Here is a 19224-nt window from a genome sequence, read left to right on the forward strand (position 1 = left end):
CTTCTTTTATGTTGGTCTTGGGGCTTATACTCTGGGCCTGGGTGCTGTGCCTCAGCTCTTCAGCCCAAGGCAGGCACTTACCACTTGAGCCACAGTAACACTTTCAGTATTTTTTCTGGTGGTTTATTGGAGATAAGAGTTTCATGGTTTTTCCTGCCTGGACTTCGAAGTCATGCTTAAGCACTGATAATTTTCATTTATCTTTTGGCCTATATTACTTTTGGAAATACGAATTCTATCTATTTTCCTATAATATCTACCCTTTAGTGTTACGGTTATTTAAAAAATTAGTTCTGGCTCTAATCCTAGCTCAGGAGGCTGAGATCTGAGGTTAATTGAAAGCCAGACCAGACAGGTTATTTTTGATAAACAACTCAGAAAGCTGGAAGTAGTGCTGTAGCTCCAAGTGTATATCGCTATCCTTGAGAACAAAGAGCCTCAGGGATAGCTCCCGGGTCAAGCTCCAGGATCTGCAAAAAAAAAAAAAAAAAAATTAGAACTGGGTACTGCAATCCTAGCTACTTAGGAGACTGAAATCTGATGATTATGGTGGGAAGCCAGCTCAGATAAGAGTGTCTGTGAGACTTTTATCTCCAATTAAACACCAAAAAGCTGGAAGTTGTGCTGTGGTTCAAATAATGGAGTGCTAGACTTGAGCACAAAAGCTAAGCGCCCAGGCCTTGAGTTCAAGCCCTAGGACCAACACAAACACACACACACACACACACACACACACACACACACACACACACAGAGCTGTGCTGGCATGAGCTCTTCAGTCTTTTCTCCTTATGAGATTTTTTTCATTAATATTTACACAATATTTTATTATTTTCATTCAGGTGAAATCTTACCTTAATTCTCTGAGTGGAGAAGAATTAGAGGCTATAATATTTGAATTAGAACAACTCAGAAGGATTTTCCCTAGCAGAATTTTATGAGGAAGAGGAAGAAGAGAAAAAAGGTAATATGAAAATTCAGAATCGGAGTGGGAAGATGCAATGTATTTATTATTACTAGAGTATTATTACTAGGGTATTTATTATTATTATTATTAATATTATTATTATTACTAGATTATTTATTATTACTAGAATAATTTGTGTGTTTGTGTGTGTGCACGCACAACGCCTGTGCTGGTCCTGGGGTTTGAACTCAAGGTTTGCTTGCTGTCCCTGACCTTCTTTGCTTAAAGTTAGACCTTTAAGGACTTGAGCCACACCTCTACTTCCAGCTTTTTTTTTGTGATTAGAGATAGGAGTCTCATGGAGTTTTCTTCCTAGGCTGGCTTCCAACTATGATCCCCAGATCTCAGCTGCCTGAGTAGCAGTCTGACAGGGATAGCCACTGGTACCCTGCATCTCTCTCTTTTTTGCAGTGAGAATTTTCATGTAGAATTCTTTTTGCAACTTTCCCCCATCTAGGTGTTCAGACACGTCAGCCTCTTGCTTATGTCTTCTTTTTTTTTTTTTCCCTGTCAGACTTCTCTTAGCATCCCTCATACTGATATTGTTCATACACCCCTGCTAGTGATTACAGTTAAAGATTGCTCTTTTCAGAGTTTGTCCTCAGTTTGGCTGATGTTTCTTTATATCTCTGGATACTTCATCTGTGCCTCATGACTTGTGGGATCCTTAATTCCATCTTGAATTGAGGCAGAAAAGGTGGTAGTACCTAAAACATGAGTGGCACTCTTCCCTCTCCCTGCCTCCACAATTTAAAGCTGGTATCTCTTAGAAAATATGAATATTGAAGCTGCTCATTTTTTATAGTAATTAGGTAATGTGGCAGTTAATATAAAATGTAATTTCTGGACAAATGAATCTTAAGGCTTGTTTTATTTTAACATTTAATTACATATATTTCTAAGACATATTCTTTGCTAATTGGCTATTTTAAGAAAGTGGAATCCACAGGTGGACCTGTTGCAACAATGAGAAGTACAAAATGTCATGTCAAAACCAGCTTTACAATGTCGGTGGGGGGGGGGAGGGGGGGGGGTATGATTGGGTGGGGGGGGAGGGGGGAGGCTGGGAAGGGAGGTGAAGGGTAAACAAAGGAGGAGGCTGCAATGCTTGGTAAGAAATGTATGCATTATCCTGCCCATGTAATTGTAACCCCTCTGTACAGTATGTTCTCAAATAAAATAAAATAAAATTAAAAAAAAAAGAAGGAAAAAAAAAAGAAAGTGGAATCCAATGAATTCAGTTTTGTCTTTTTTTTTTAAGCTGGTCCTAGGATTTGAACTCAGGGCTTGGATGTTGCCCTAAGCTTTTTTTGCTCATGGTTAGTGCTCTACCACTTGAACCACTGCACCACTTCTGGCTTCTTCTGAGTAGTTTATTGGAGATAAGAGTCTCACAGACTTTTCTGCCTGGGCTGGCTTTGAACAAGGATCCTTAGATCTTAATTTCCTGAGTAGCTAGGATTACAGGCATGAGCCACCAGTGCCTAGCCCATTTGTTCTGTTTAAATGAACTATTTACTTTGCCATGGAATGACATTTTCACGCTGAAGTATACAAGTGGTCATAGAGACTAGAATATTATTTGGTGAACATTTCTTAAAAGTGAATGAAATGAGCCTTTACGACGAGAAAAGCAACTATGTATGAGTCATGATACACATTCAAACTAAGTTTCAATTTTGTAGAATGTATTTATTGCTCTGTTGAGCTTTGTAGCTTCCCAGTGCTGTTTACAGACTATGCTGATGAAATCTGTGTTGATAATAACAGCTATATTCATTGATTTCAGGACAGTTGGTCAGCATTTGGAAGATTTGTGTGACTCAGTGTGAGTATTTTCCCATGATTTAATGTGTGATGTTAGCAAATCATGTACAGGCAAAAGAAAAGAAAAGACTAACTGATTTTAATTTAATACATCCAAGCAGAAAATCGTATGGTATAGCTTCAGGCTCATTGCTATGTATCTTATTACAACTAAATTTTAAGAGATGACCACTAGTTGAGTTTTAGTGTAATATTAAGGAATATGCCAGCATTAGCTTTATTGATAATCTGAGAAGGCTACTAAAATACTTCTTCCTTTTCTAACTAAGTGACTTTGTAAGGTAGATTTTCTTCATCTACTTGAAACAATATAACCCAACAGACAGTATAAAAGCAGATGAGAGAATACAGGTGTCTTTCATTAGGCTAAAGGATGAAGAGATTTATTAAAGATGTAAAACAATGGTATTATTCTGCTGAAATTTTACCTTTTTTGGAAAATACAGTTTTTTTCAATAAACATATATTAATAAGTAGTGTTTTTTTCTTTCTTTCTTTTTTCTTTTTGGTCAGTTGTGGGGAGTAAACTCTGGGCTTGTGTGCTGACCCTCAGCTCTTTAGCTCAGTGCTAGTGTCCTACCACTTGAGCCACAGCGCCACTTACAGCTATTTCTGCTTATGTGGTACTCAGTAATTGAACTCAAGGCCTCATGCATACAAGACAAACACTCTACCACTGAGCCACCTTCCCATCCCCAGTGTTTTTGTTCTTAAGTTTACAAAACTACCATAAACACTTGAGTTCTAAATTTTCTTTTGTTTGGGTTGTGAAACTAGGACTCAATACCTGATGCTTTGCTCATTGGCTGAGTTCTACTTTTTAACCTATCTGTCTGTTTCTCTCATGTGTGTGCATGCACATGCTAATGCATGTGTATCCCCTATTTTTAATTTAATTAATTTATTTTTGTGGCAGTCCTGGGGCTTGAATTCAGCACTTAGGCATTGATCCTGAGCTGCAGTCTACCACTTGAGTCATAGTTGTACTTCTGGTTTTTTTTGTTTTGTTTTGTTTTGTTTTCTGAGTAGTTTATTGGAGATAAGAATCTCATTGACTTGCCTGCTCTAGCTACCTTTTAATAGCAATCTCTCAGTCTCCTGAGTGTGTAGCTAGGATTACTGGTGAGAGCCACCAGTTCCTGGCTCTACTTACATTTTGTTTGTCGGTTGTGGGGCCTAAACTCTGGGTCTGGGCACTGTCTCTCAGCTCTTCAGCTCAAGGCTAGCACTCTACCACTTGAGCCACAGTGCCACCTCTGGCTTTTTCTACTTATGTGGTGCCGTGGAATCGAACCCAGGACCACATGCATGCAAGGCAAGCACTCTACCACTGAGCCACCTTACCTTTTTAATTAGCTCTTTGGGAGCTCTCAAAAATTTAAGAGTATTAAGAGGTCCTGAGACTAGCATGTTTGAGAGCTGCCAGATTAAAATTTTCCAAATGTCAGTGCTTTTAAAGATGGCTCTTTGTTTTACTTCTTTGAACTGTCAGTGTGCTTGCCACTGATATCTCTAAACCTCATTTGATTTTTTTCTTTCTAATCAACTGTAAAATAACTAGTCTTCTAGTTTTCTACAAAGAGAGCGAATATTTCTCAGTGATAAACTTTTCTTACTCCTTTACTAAGGATTTTATGCAGACTGGGACATTTTCTTTTTTGTTTGTTGTCTTCAGCATCGTGTTTAAGAAGTCAGACTAGACAATTGTATAATATCTTACTAATAAATGATTCCTTAGTCTATGTAAAAACTTGATTCCTGATTAGAAAATGTTTTCTGATCAGGTACTGGTGGCTCACACCTGTAAACCTAGCTACTCACGAAACTGAGACCCAGGATCTGTGTTTAAAGCCAGCGCACCAGCAAAGTCTGTGAGACTCTGATCCCCAGCTAACTACCAAAAGCCCAAAGTGGAGCTGTAGCTCAAGTGATAGAGTGTTAGATTTGAGCTGAAGAAGCTCAGGGACAGCACCCACACCCTGAGTTCATGCCCTAGGACATGCACAAAAAAAAAAAAAAGATTTTTTGAACATAAGTTCTTAATGTTCTTCTGAAGTATTGAGATGGCAGTTAACTATGATGGGCTTTGGAGTTATCCACTGTGTCAAAATGAAGATCTGTCTTTTACTAAAGTGATGTGACCTGCAATCCTGAGCTCTTTTCTCATCTGTAAGGTAACCCAATCTAATTCCTTACAGGTTGTTAAAATAAGTACTAAATGAAAAACTTTATTCAGGGGCTGGGAAGGTGTCTCAGTGGTAGAGTGCTTGCCTTGCATGCATGAGGCCTTGGGTTCGATTCCTCAGTACCACATAAGCAGAAAAAGCCAAAAGTGGCACTGTGGCTCAAGTGGTAGAGCACTAGCCTTGAGCTGAAGAGCTGAGAGACAGTGCCCAGGCCCAGAGTTCAGACCCCAAGACAGGCAAAAACAAAACAAAACAAAACAAAAACGAAATAATGTATTCAATAAGTGGCATAATAGTCATAAGCAAGAGATGGTAATTATTTTAATGATTCCAAAGATATAATAGATTAAAAAATCTGCTTTTTAGAAGTCTTAACTTAGGAAACACATAAAGCCATTGTGATGTGTTTAGATAGTTGCATTCTTTCTAATTAGTTCTCAATATGACAGTTGTGTTATTTGTAAACTTCTTTGTGCAATTAACTGCATTTGTTCATGTAATCAGCATCTGTTTGGTGTAGGAATGGGAATCCTGAACTTTAAATACCACTCAGGGATTTTCTAAACAGTTGGATTTTTGTCTAATATGTTCACCAGAAATGACTCTGAAAAGAGACTCCTGCCCAACTCCTCTCACTCTGTGCCAGCCCTCCTCAGTGATATTTGTTGAGAATTCAGCAATGATGTTGGCATTTAATGATATCTCAATGAAGTACTGAAAAAATGGAAGTAGCTGACGGGGGATAAAGGTAGGAACCTGCTGTTGTGGTAGTTTTGGACATCTTTTTCTATCAGGATTCTTGGTCCTTGCCATCCCTTTGCCTAAGAATATGTCTTCCGATTTTGGGAGAGTCCTGTCTTTTTCCAAAGTCCCTCCAAAGCCCACACTTTATTCCTTTATTTATTTATTTTGTTATTGTTGTTTTTAGTGCCAGGACCACAGCTTGAACTCAGCTGATGTCTCACTAATCTGAACCACGACACCAGTCTGTCTTTTTCTTGTTAAGTGGAGATAGATCTAAACAGAATTTTCTGCCTGGCTGGCTTTAAACGTCCATCCTCCAGGTCTCAGCCTCCTGAGTAGCTGATTATAGTTGTGGGCCACCAGCACCATCCTACATACTTTCAATGCAACTTCTCCTCATCTCAATGCCAGCCACCAAATGCAAAGCCTCAGGCAAGTACTCTACCACGGAGTTATACCCCTAGCCTAATACTGGGCCACACTCCTGCCCAATATATACTTAATTCTGTGGAAATTATTTGGTAGTGATCTTCCACCATTGTTTTCCTTTGTTTATGATGGTACTGGGGTTTGAGCTCAGCTCACTCAAACTTAGAAAGCAGGCACTCTACCACTGAGCCATGCCTTGGGCCCTGCTTTCCCTTGACTGTTTTCAGGGAGAGTATGGTTTCCTGCCTGGATGCATGCCTGAACTACAATTACCGATTTCAGTCTTCCTGTCATTGTTAGGATCACAGACACTTGCCACTGTGTCCAGCCTCTCTGTTGAGATGGGATCTCCTAAAATTTTCTGCCCAGGCTGGGCTGGAACTGAGATCCTCTTAATTTTGGACTCTCACATTAGTGTAGGAGGATAAGCACATACTAATGTAACAGGCTATGGCTGAGAAGGGATCTCACAAACTGTGCTGCCAAGGCTGACCTCAAATTATAATCCTCCATTCTCAACCTCTCAAATAGCTAGGTTTATAGGCATGAGCCACAGCAGTGACCTGCCTCATTTTGTTCACAACACTTACCAAAAAAAAAGTTTATTAACACTCAAACATAATACATTGTATATCTGAACATTGTAAATTAAATGTATATATTGGAATATTATTTACATTCTAAGTATACACTAAATAATTTTTAGAACAGAATGAGATAAATATAAGTGAAAAAATTTCTGCATGCTATTGGATCATTTTGTCAATATTTTGTGATATAGGTATGTCATTATGTTTTCAGATTAATTTCTTGCACCCAGTAGGATTTAGTTGGATGACAGCCTACGACTCAGGTTTTAGATTTTTTTCATATTAGGATATAGTTAAATGTTGCTTAAATGAGTTACGTTGGTAAGCATGGTATTAATGAGATCACCTTCACAATCCATCTTATACTTGGGATTGCTAAGCCATTTTAATTCTTTCTCTTAAATGCCAAGGGAGAGGCACAAATGAGCTATGATACATTCCTCCCCCCAATCCCGGGGATTTTGGGGGACAATGGTCAGACAAAGCAGTAATAATTTGCCCTTTGAAGCTATAGACTGCTGATTAAGAAATATATAGATTCTAAAGGCTAAAACATTAGGCTGGTCTCAAAGTGAGTGAATGGATAGGACTTAGGTGTGTAAAGAGAGAAGGAATATTTCCTGACAGTTTGTTTGGCTGTCTTGATTATAGTTTGCTCTTGACTTACCCATATGTTTGCATGTTTCTTCAGTGAGGTGTTCTGTTTTCCCATCATCAAGATAACATTTTCCTTAGCACCCTTCCAACATTAATCCTTTCTCCCGCTGATTTAAACATCACCTTGTCTCACTTGGATCATGGATTATTGCCTCAATTTTACTTACTTTTTTGTTCCTAGATTAGTGCTGACCAGTTCTCTATTCAGCCACTAAAATGATCTTCCTTTGATTTAAATTTGATCTTACTTGTCTCTGTTCTAAAAATCATTCAGTAGTTCCTCATCTCTTTGGTAGAAACTTTGAAATCTTACTTGAGTGTAAAGTCCCAGTCTTTGCTGGATCCTACTTTGTTGCTTTTTTCCTTTGTTTACATTAAATGCTGTGACCATACTAAACTTCCTGCTATGCTTTCACCCCCTAATCTTGGCACTCATTTTCTCTGCCTGAAACTCTTCCCATAACTTGAATTCCATTTTTTTAATTCTTTTTCTTTTCTTTTTTTTTCTGGTCCTGGGGCTTGAACTCAGGGCCTGGGTTCTGTCCCTGAGCCTCTTTGTGCTGAAGGCTAGTGCTCTACCATTTGTGCCACAGTGTCACTTCTGTCTCTTTCTGTTTGTGTGGTACTGAACAATCAAACCCAGGGCTTCATGCATGCTAGGCAAACACTCTACTACTAAGCCACATTCCCAGCCCTGAATTCCATTTTCTTTATACAATATCTGCTTCATACTCTCTATTCATTCTTCTGTAATGTGATGCAAAGAGCATTGAGAGTGGAGGCCAAGGTTTAACTCCTAACCTTTGCTAAGAAATCTTGTGGAAATTCTTGACCTCTTCCAGCCTTCATTATCTTTATTGCCAAAGTGTGATAATGCCCACCTCTCTTATAAGCCCATTAAGAACATCTATCGACATACTATGCACAAAAAAATTCTATAAGCATGTCAGCCAAAGATGTTTGGTATGGCAACGTGGGTGATGACAACAAGAATGATCCACCCAAGGAAGCATTTAGCTTCACTGCTCTGGTGACCTTCCTGGACCATCCAGGCCAAATCAGTGCTAACTATGCCTCTGTCCTGGATTGTCATTCAGCTTAAATTGCTTGCAAGTTTACTGAGTGGAAAGAGAAACTTGAACAGAGATCTTGTAAGAAGTTGGAAGCTAGTCCTAAATTCCTGAAGTCTAGTGATGCTGTCATGGTTCATATGGTTCCAGCAAGCCTGTGTATGTGGAGAGCTTCTCTGACCATCCTCCTTTGGGTCATCTTGCTGTTTGTGATAGGAGACAGTTGCTGTGTGTGGCATCAAAGCTGTGGACAAGAAGTCTGCTGGAGCTGGCAAGGCCACAAAGTCTGCCCAGAAATCTCAGAATGCCTAGTGATTATTATTATCCCTAACGCCTGTAGCTTCAGCTTAACCAGTGGTGGAAGAAAAGTCTCAGAAATGTTTGTCTTAATTGGACATTTAAGTTTAATAGTGAAAGGCTGGATAATGATAACAATGCATCATAAAAACTTGAGAAGGAAAGGAAAAAATTCTATAAGCACTCATATTCCATGCTCATTAAATTGTTATGCATACTTCTGCTGCCTTCACTCCTCTTCCTTCTCACCTTTCTTGTGATCCTCAGCAGTTTTTCTGGAATGTTTTTCATGTAAAACTTTATTTTTTTCAGGGGATGAAGATTTTTCTGAAGAGATAACAGAGATGTTTTTCCCAACACATCTCCTGCAAACCAGACAAACTGGCCAGGGTAAGTTATTACTTCTTGGTGATTTTGATTCATTTATTTGTGACACTTCAGTGAATAAAAACTGAGATAGTAACCATTTATGATATGGAAGTAAGAGCCTTGGGCAAAGCCTTGCTCTTTGTTGTTGACTTGTGAGCTATGTGCATATTCAAGGTCAGAATGGGCAGGGAGGTTCTATATCCAGAGAAATATTTAATACAACATATATTCCATTGCCTGCTCATGCACAGGACATGGGATGCTTTTTTCTTTTATGCCTATCTTTCCCAGGCTCAGGAGACATTCTGTAAACCAGTAAGCCCCAGGCACACAATGCTCTCTGGACAGAGGGAACTGATATAATCAGGATGTCCTGTTTGCTCCTAAGTCCTAGGGTAAGGACCCTAATACTTGATCTTTTTGGTTGTTGTTGTTATTAGAAAATAAATTTTGTTATGGAATGTCTTGGGTAGAAGAAAGACATTCCTCAAGCAACAAAGTAGCAGAATTGCAAGTTCCAGGCTGGCCTGTGCTAGCAGGGTTTTACCTCAAAAAGAAAAAAAAAACATAAATACATGAATGTAAGAAAGAAAGAGTACAGTTTTCTGTGAGTATATAATGTCAGAGAGTTTCCTGGAAACAGTAGCCTCTAAAATGGGATGATTTTTTTCTTGATAGGGAAATAGTAATAAATTTATTATTATAACCACAATTCAGTGACATTCATTACATTTCCAGTATTGTAGAACCATCACCTTTATCTTATCCCAAACATATCCATCACCCTCAACAAAAATTTTGGGCCATTAAACCATTCATGCCTCTTGCCTTCCCTCAACCCACAGTAGCCCTGAGTTATTTTCTGTGTCTGTGAACTTACTCTTGGTACTTTATTGTTGTAGTCTGAATGTTTGGATTTCCATAATTTTTCATATAGTAACACTTGATCTTTTATTCTTATCCCCTAATGTTTGCATTCTCCATGAAACCCTCTCAGAACACTCCTCGGAAACTCATCTTCTGCAGTTCAAGTGCATCTCTTCACTATTCAATCTAGTATGGTTTAAAAATGGTCAAATTTAAGAAAAGTCATAAAAAGAATATAAACAGTATTTGTGTGCTTTTTATGAAAATTCACTATAGTTAACATTTTCCTTAATTCGCTTAATCACTTATTTGCGTGTATGTTCTCTTTGTGGACATACATTTGAGATTAACTTGTATATATCGTAGTCCTCTATTCCTACATATTTTAATCTTGCTCTCCTCAGGATAAAAATGTCCCGTTATTACATAGCCACAGTAATTACCGGCTTCAGTAAATTAATCACAATGCCATACTTTTGCTTAATCTTTGTCTATATTTCAGTCTTGCCAATTGGCTCAATTCTGTCCCTGTCATTTTTTTTCTCCAGTCCTAATACCAGTACATGATCATGAATTATATATAGTTGTGTATACTTGATCTCCTTTAGTCTATAATAATTTCTTGGCTTTTCCTTATCTTTATAACATTACTATTTTTGAACAACACAAGCACCTGCTTCCCTTTAGTAGCTAGGATGACAGGTATGAGTGACTGCTGACTGGCAAATGTAGAGTTCTTGAGGGTTAAATGTGTTATTTGTTTTTGTTTTTTACAAAGTATGAGGCTCATTGTAAAAAATGCTCAGTGTTGATGACCCCATATAAACTAGCTTATTATCCCAAATATACATGTAGATGTTCAATAAGCAGATATGTCTCTATATTTTTATTCTAGTTAATTTGCTAGGTGCTAGGGAAGTAATAATGAGAAGGACATAGAAAAATCACAAGAATAAAAGAAATCATGTTAATAAATATTTTTGAGGTCAATAATTCTCAATGTGGTCCCTATGTGGCAATTCTCGGAAGGCAGTTTTCAAATAATTGAAATTGTTGGCACTGAGATACAGGATATAGCTGGGGCATTGGCCTGGTTGTCTGCACACTAAGGATGTAGGGAAAAGTGCACTGGAGCATGTGGTTCTGGAAATAATTTTTTAATATTTTTGTTTACATTTTTTACCTTTTTTCTCCAGGTTAGCAGGCTTCATACCTTGAGCCACAGCTTAATTACTCACTTTCTTTTTTTCTTTGTTCCTTTTTGCCGGCCTTGGGGCTTAAACTCTTCTGACTGGGCCCTGTCCCTGAGCTTCTTTTGCTCACCACTTCAGCCACAGCACCACTTCCAGCTTTTTCTGAGTAGTTTATTATGTTTCTCGGACTTTCCTTCCTTGCATCAAACTGTGATCCACAGAACTCAGCCTCCTGAGTATGAGTAGCTAGGATTACTGGTGTGACCCTTTGGTACCTGGCTAGGCTTTTCTTATGTTTTGGTTCTGGACCTAAGGCTTGAACACAGGGCCTGGTCAGTGTTGTTTAGTTTTTGTTTTTGATTTAAAGCTGATAGTCTATTTGAGCCAAAGCTCACTTTCTGCCTTTCTGTTGTTGTTTTTATTCTTTGTGTTAATCCCAGGGCTTCAAAGTGGCCTGGCCAGTCTCCAGTCTCCATGCTTTCTCCCCCTCCGCCCCCCCCCCCCCCTCTAAGTTAGCAGGCACTACATCTTTAGCCAGTGCACAACTCTTCCTTTTTATTTTTGGTGGTTGTTTTTATTTCTTTGTATTTGGCTTTTATTTATTTATTTATTTATTTTGGCTGGTCATGGGGCTTGAACTCAGGGCCTGGGTGCTGTCCCTCAGCATTTCAGCTCCAGGTCCTCTACCATTTGAGCCACAACACCAATTCCAGCTTTTTTTTCTGCTTATGTGATGTTGAGAAATCGAACCAGGACCTCATGCATCCAAGGCAAGCAAGCACTCTACCACTGAGCCACCTTCCCAGCCCTGGTTTTTATTTTTTTTTATGGTGATCCTAGGGCTTGACCTGCCAGTCTTCTTGAGGTGTTGGGCTTTTCCCTCCTTCTAGGATGGAAGTTTTACAATTTGAGCCATAACTCATCTTTTTTTTTTGGTGGGGGGATGGTTAATATTGTAAGGTCCACTCCTGGATGGCAAGCAGACTCCACCCTCCTCACAGCAAAGTCTCCACCCAGTACCTGCATTACCTAGGCAACTGGGACACCTGGAAGAGGTCACATCTGCATCCACTGAGGTCACATCTGAATTTGATGTGGCCACACCTTTCTCCTCCCATACCCTAGATAAGGCCTAGCCCAGGCCCAGACGCCCTCTCTCTGCTCTCTGCTCTCTCTGCTCTCTCTCCTCTCTTTCCTCTCTCTCTGCTCTGTCTCATCTCTCTTCTCTCGCTGCTCTTTTCTAGCTCTTTCCTCTCTTTCCTCTCTTTCCCAGCTCTCTCTCATTCCAAGGCCTTTCCCAGCCATGCGGAGTGCCAACCTTGCCTGGTCCCAGCAGGTCTACTGAATAAACCTACCCCTTACCTGAATACCACGTGCATTGTGCTGTTCTTACTCAGCTATCTCTTTTTTAAAACCTAACAAATATGAGATAAGTGTTCTATGGCTCTAACTACTCAGGAGGCTGAGATCTGAGGACCTCAGTTGGAAGCCAGCCCAGACAGAAAAGTCCTTGTGAGACTCTTATGTCCAATTAACCACTCAAAACCCAGACGTGGCGCTATGGCACAAATGGTAGAGCACAAGGCTTGAGTACAAGAGGCTCAAGGACAGCACACAAGTCCTGAGTTCAAGCCCCACAACTGTCAAAAAATACAGAAAGGAAAAAAGTACTACAGGAAGCCAAGATGACTATATAGAGTCTTGAAAGTTGAGAGCCAAGGTTCAAAGCCATCCTAGGCATGAAAATCAATGAGGCGTTTTTCACCAATTAACCAGGAACAGGTAGGAAGCAGTAGAGCTCTACCCTTGAGTAAAACTCAAGTTTAAGCCCAGGAATAGCATAAATGAAAAGAATTCTCATTTACTTTCCTGCCCAGGCTGGATTCAAACCACAAATGCTCAGATTTCAGCCATTTGAGCAGGTAGGATTATAGGTGTGAACCATATTTTTAAAATCTTGAATTGGCTCTAATATTTTTGCCCTTCTTTTCACTTAATTTATTATTCTTTTTCTCTTTTTCGTAAGTTCGGGTCATCTAGCTTATTATTAGGGCTGGCCGCTGTTTCTGAGGTTTTTGTTTTGAAGTTTTTTTTGTGGATTTTTGTCCTGACCTGCAGGACGTCAACCAGGGCAATGAACCTAAGCGAGAAGGAATGAAGGGACAAGAGACACGAAGAATGACAGCAAGACAGGGATCCTGATCAAGCTGCAAATTTTTATTTTTCACACAGGGGTATTTATATGCTTGGAATAAGGAAGCTTTTTCATTGGCTATAGCACCTGCAGGATGTTTGCATAGGGCAGGGTGAAAGGGTGGTCATTAGCAGCTGCAGGATGTTTGCATAAGGCAGGATGAAAGGGTCGGATTTCTGAGAGTGGTTCTGTAAACTCAGCCACAAGATGTTCTGGTGAGATAGTCAAGCCTATCTTCATGTTGAGAGACTCCTTTTGGCTCCTGACAGATTTTTTTTTTTTGAGCTTGTTATAGTATTTGAACTCCAGGCCTGGTCATTATTCCTAATTTTTTCTCAAGACTAGTAGGCTTCCCACCTCAAGACAGTTCAAATTGTGGCTCTATATGTATTTTTCTTTCTTTCTGCATTTATTTTAGGTGCTGCTCTTATGGCTTGTACTCAGGACTTGGGCATTTTTGCCGAGTTTTTGTTGTTGTTGTATTTTTTTTTTCTTCATTGCTGGTCCTAGGTCTTGAACATAGGGCCTTCACTTTTGCTAGTCATAAAATCAGGGCAGAGTCACTGTGTCTGAGGTTTTTCCCTTTTCTTTCTCAAGACTAGCAGTCTCCATGGCTTGAGCCACAGATAAAGTTCTGGCTTTATTTATTTATTTATTTTAATTTTTGTTGCTAGGGCTTCAACTCATGACATGGCCACTCTCCTGAGGCTTGAAGTCAGGGCAGGGCCACTGTAAATGAAGCATTTTTTGTATTGTTTTTTCTCAAGGCTAGCATACTGTAACAGCTTGAGCAACAGCTTCATGAATGGCTTTGTTTACATAATGTTCTCTACACCCCCTCACCAGGCAAAAGTTGTAAAGTTCATTTTTTGAAATAATTTCTTGTACATCTCATTGTTGCAATAGGTCTAACTGTATCCCTATTTAAACAATTTGTTTTTTCCCTTCACCTTCACAAGTTACGCCAACATCAAATACAGTGAAAATGGGGGAGTTATTTATTTATTTGGTTCTGATCCTAGGGCTGGAACACAGGGAGTGGTGACTGTTCCTAAACCAGAAATCAGGGCAAGGTCACTGTGCTGGAGTCTCTCCCGTGTCCTGAGCAAGGCTGGCAGGCTCTAAAACTTAAGCCACATTTCAACATCTGGCTTTGTAAAACAAATTTGGTGATTCATAAGGGTTAAGTGTCTCATGACGGAGCTGGGAAGTGGCTCAGTGGTAAAGTGCTTGCCTTGAGCTGAAGAGCTAAGGGACACCATCCAGAGCTGGAGTTCAGGCCCCACAACCCACAAAAAAGAAAAAAGAAAAGAAAAAAAAGCTGAGTGCCAGTGGCTTACACCTGTAATCCTAGCTACTCAGGAGGGTGAGATCTGAGGATTGCAGTTCAAAGCCAGACTGGGAAGGAAAGTCCATGAGACAATTATCTCCACTAACTCACCAGAAAACCAGAAGTGGCCCTGTGGCTCAAGTGGTAGAGCACTAGCCTTGAGCTGAAGAGCTTAGGGACAGTGTGCAGGCCGAGTTCAAGCCCCATGACCAACCAAAAAAAAAAAAAAAGATTCTCATGGGAAAACAGGGACATTAGCCAGGTTCTAAAATCAGAGGATGGTGGTTCAAAGCCAGCCAGGGCAGGAAAGTTGTTGAGACTCTCATCTCCAATTAATCACCAAGAGCTGGGAAGTAGAATAGTTCTAGTCTTGTGCAAAACAGCACAAGTTCAGGCCCCAGGACTGGCACACATAAAACCAAGTGTCATGGAGCTTCCTGCCCAGGCTGACTGTGAACCACAATCCTAAAATTTCAGCTTCCACAGTAGCTAGGATTATAGGCATGAGCCACTACTTAAAAATATTTCATTGACTTCTCTCTTCTTCTTTTGCCTTCTTATTATGTTGTTCATTTCTCATTTGTGTGTGTGTGTGTGTGTGTGTGTGTGTGTGTGTGTGTGTATGTGTATGTGTGTGTGTGTGTGTGTGTGTGTGTGTGTGTGTGTGTGTGTGTCCTGGTGCTGGTTCTAGACCTTGAACTCTGGAGCCTAGAGCCTAGCCACAGTCTCTGAATTTGTTTTTCTTTTATTTTTGATGCTGTTTCTAGGCCTTGTATTCAGGGCCTAGTCCCTGTCCCTGAGTCATTCTTTTGTTGCTGGTGGTGGTCCTAGGGCTTGAACATAGGGCCTGGTCACTTCCTGGGTTTGAAACCAGGGCAGGGCCACTGTGTATGAGGGATTTTGTTGTTCGTTTTCCCTCAAAGCAAGCAGTCTCTGTGGCTTGAGCCACACAGATCAACTTCTGGCTTCTTTTACTTTTTGGCAGTTCATGGAAGATAAAAATCTCATAGAAGGTAAGGGTACTGTATCAGCACCTGAAATCTGAGGATTGGGGTTGAAAGCCCAGGCAGGTAAGCCCATAAAACTTATCTCCATTTCATCCCCCAAAGAAAGGAAGTGGTAGAATGCTACCTTTAAGAAAAAAATTCTATTTCAAGCCCTGGGTTCAAGACCCACACCTGATACATACTCACAAATTCCTAAGGGACTTTTCTGCCTGGGTTGCCTTGGAACCCAGATCTTCAAGTTCTGTCTTTTGTGTAGCTTGAGCTCCAGGTGTAAACCACCAATTCTCTTGGCTTTTGTGCTCATCTTCCACTCTGATTTTTATTTATGTATTTGTATTTAATTAATTAATTAGTAGTAGTCCTACCCTATGTATCTGGGCCTGGTCACTGTTATTTTGCTTTTTCGCTCAAGGCTGTTGCTTTACCACTTGAACCACAGCTCTACTTCTGGCATTTTTGCTGGTTAGTTGGAGATCAGAGCCTCATGGAATTTCCTGCCCAGGTGGGCTTTTAACCACCATCTTGAGATTTCATGCTCCTGACTGGGATTACATGTCAGCCACCAAAAAGTGCCTGGCTCACTCAATTTTAATATTCTTTTTTTTGGTTGGTCATGGGGCTTGAACTCTGGGCCTGGGCGCTATCCTTCAGCTCTTCAGCTCAAGGCTAGCGCTCTACCACTTGAGCCACAACGCCATTTCCGGCTTTTTTCTTTTTTGCTATATGGTGCTGAGGAATCAAACACAGGGCCTCATGCATGCAAGGCAAGAGCTCTACCACTGAGCCACCTTCCCAGCCCTCAATCTTAATATTCTTAATAGGCTCTTACAGTCTTTTTATTCACATGATGATGATGATGATGATGATGATGATGATGATGATGATGATGATGTGCTGGTCATAGGTTTGAAATCAGGGCATGGGTGCTGTCCATGATCTTCCAGTTGAGCCTCAGCTCAAGTCCTGGACTTTTCTCTTTTTCTTTTAGCTTCTTTCTTGGTGGTTAATTTGAGAGAATTGTCTCATGAAAAAGCTTGGCACTACTCAGGAGATTGAAATCTGAGGATTGTGGTTTCAAGCCAGTCTTGACAAGAAAGTCCAAAACACCCTTTTCTTTTTCTTTTTGTTGTTGTTGTTGTAATGACAAAGGTGAGGTGCAGTGGAGTTGCAGTTTCATTAGCAGGTAAAGAGGATGTTTGTTTTTGAGCAATGGCCTCCCAAAGTATACTGCCTCTTGACTAGGGATGGTCCACTGATGGGTAGAATGACTTGTCTTCCTTCTATGATCCTATTACCCTGGTAACCGATTGTTTACAAAGATGTGATCCTGATTCCTTAGCAACATGAGAAGGGACAATATCATTCCTAGGTTGGGATGAAAACCAAGTGGATCCCCCCATTTGGTGTGCTGCCTTGCTCTAGGGGGCCAGGATGATAGTGCACCCTTCTGTGAAGACGGAAAATGACTTGAACAATTCTGTACTCTTTGTTCATTTCTGACAGATGAGGGCTGTGGATATATTCATGGACTCATCCAGGGACAAGCAGGGAATAGTCTAGGATCTCCATTGTGTCTAGGAAGGAAGGGCCTCAGGTTTTGCTGCAGAGAGATGCATCCTACAGTGCGGTTGCAGCAGCCCTGGCTTCTCCAATGCCAGTGATTTCCCAGATCAGCAATATACCTGGACCCAGGAAATGTCACCTTATGCAGATGAAATAGCTCTCAGGACATCTGTCCTGATGACCACGGAAGCCTATGCCAGTGGAAGCAATGGTGACACAATGCTGCTCATGTGGCTGGGAGTATGGAAGTGGCACAGGTGTGGATTAGAGGTGTTGGGTAGCACACGTGGTGGATGCCTTCTGCTCTGCCCACCACAATGCTGGATTCTGTCTGAATTTAACTGGGGTCTGGGGGACTATGGATTTTCTGGGATGCCAAAGCTCCCAGGGGGACACAGATTTAGCTGGACTAGGTGAAAGGGAGTGAAGGAAACCTCCAGAAAAAAGGAAGTCTTGATTCTCTTTAAAAGTTCCTTTAACGCTTAAATTTTAATCAAAATGGGAAATAAATGGAAAAAGTGATTCTAGATCTCAGTTTCCTGAATAGCTAACATTACAGGTGTGACAACATTACAGGTGTGACACTAGTACCCAACTCACTCTTTTGTATCTATTGAGTTTATTAGGTTCTAGACACTGTAGCAAGGAAAAAAAGAAAAGCTTTGTTTTGAAGGTCTATGCCTTTGTGTGTGGAGTTGGGGGAGGGTTGAGAATGTATACACATAAATATGTTTAAATATATGATGGAAAAAATATATTGAGAGATGTGCTAAGGAGGAGTGTTAGCAATTTGCAGTGACGTATGAGTTCAGAAAAGCCTCATGTGGTAAAATGACTTAGAAGAGATCAAGGCAGCTCATCCAGGCCCCAGAATCAGGTAGAGTCATGAGCTCGAAGTATGAGCACCTACACCTGGGCCCCCTCCCATTTCTGGAGTTCCTTCCATACAACTGGCCCCTCCCTCTCTCTACCCAGACCCACCTGGACTCCCATCTACCTCACTTCCTTTTCCCTCAGATCCTCCTGCTACCAGGATAGTGATGGAGGTCATGTGCTCCCTCTTGGGGGAAATATGGCTCCTCTAATAAACCTTGTAATAATCTTTCTCCTTTGCCTGCCTGCTTCTGCATGGTCCCCTCACATGGATTTTTGTCTGATCCTCTTACATTGGTCACCCCTGTGGGGATAGGCTCCCCAGTGGGTTTGATCCGCCCTCCACTTCGGAAGGAGGTTCAACCAGCTTCCCTGGGACCTATCCTGAGATCCTATATGCCAGTCACCAGAGGACCACCAAGGTAACTTTCTCCTGACTGAGCGCTCTACCAGCCCATCCAACACTGCTAATTAAGTCCCACTCCAGGGTAATGACCTGTTTATCTGAGGTCTGGGTTTCTGATTCTGATATCTCAGTGGTAAGGCCACCTGGGCCTCTGTGACTAACCGAGCCCCAATTCCCCCCATCAGAGCCAAACCTTGGCCAAGTGCCAGGGGCCTACCTTGGCCCAAGGACCCCTCCCGCATGTCCCAAGTAATGGGCATGGACAAACATGAAGACATTCTCCACTGGCAGGGCCACCACCCCCTTTGGGAGCCGACCTGTACTGTGGAGAACACTCTACTATAGGTCCATGGCATCAGGTCCCTTACCATGGGAAGGACACTAAATTTCTTTACATTAAGGCCACCTGGGCCTTGGAGGGCTGCTGAGCCCATTCAGTCAAATTTGGCCCCAAATTTAAAACTCCACTTCTGTGAGTGCTTGGGCAGAGAGCTCTGGCTCTCTATCTCCCTCTCTACCTCTCTTCCTCTCTCCCTCTCCCTCTCCTTTCCCTCTCCCTTGCAACTGAAGGTAAAGTATGGATGAGTTTAAGTTTAAACTCCTCCTCTGTGTACCTCCTTTGCAGTTTCCCCTCCTCTGCAGTCTCCCCTGTGAG

The 19224-nt window shown here is 41.0% G+C and overlaps 1 pseudogene; it reads left to right on the forward strand.

Moving 5' to 3' along the window:
* Positions 1 to 17707, forward strand: part of LOC122128256 — a 29085-nt pseudogene extending 11378 nt beyond the window's left edge.
* Positions 17708 to 19224: the final 1517 nt, after the last annotated feature.

Source organism: Dipodomys spectabilis, unplaced genomic scaffold (genome assembly GCF_019054845.1).
Source record: "Dipodomys spectabilis isolate Male_0828 unplaced genomic scaffold, ASM1905484v1 ptg000327l, whole genome shotgun sequence".
Classification (NCBI taxonomy): Eukaryota; Metazoa; Chordata; class Mammalia; order Rodentia; family Heteromyidae; genus Dipodomys; species Dipodomys spectabilis.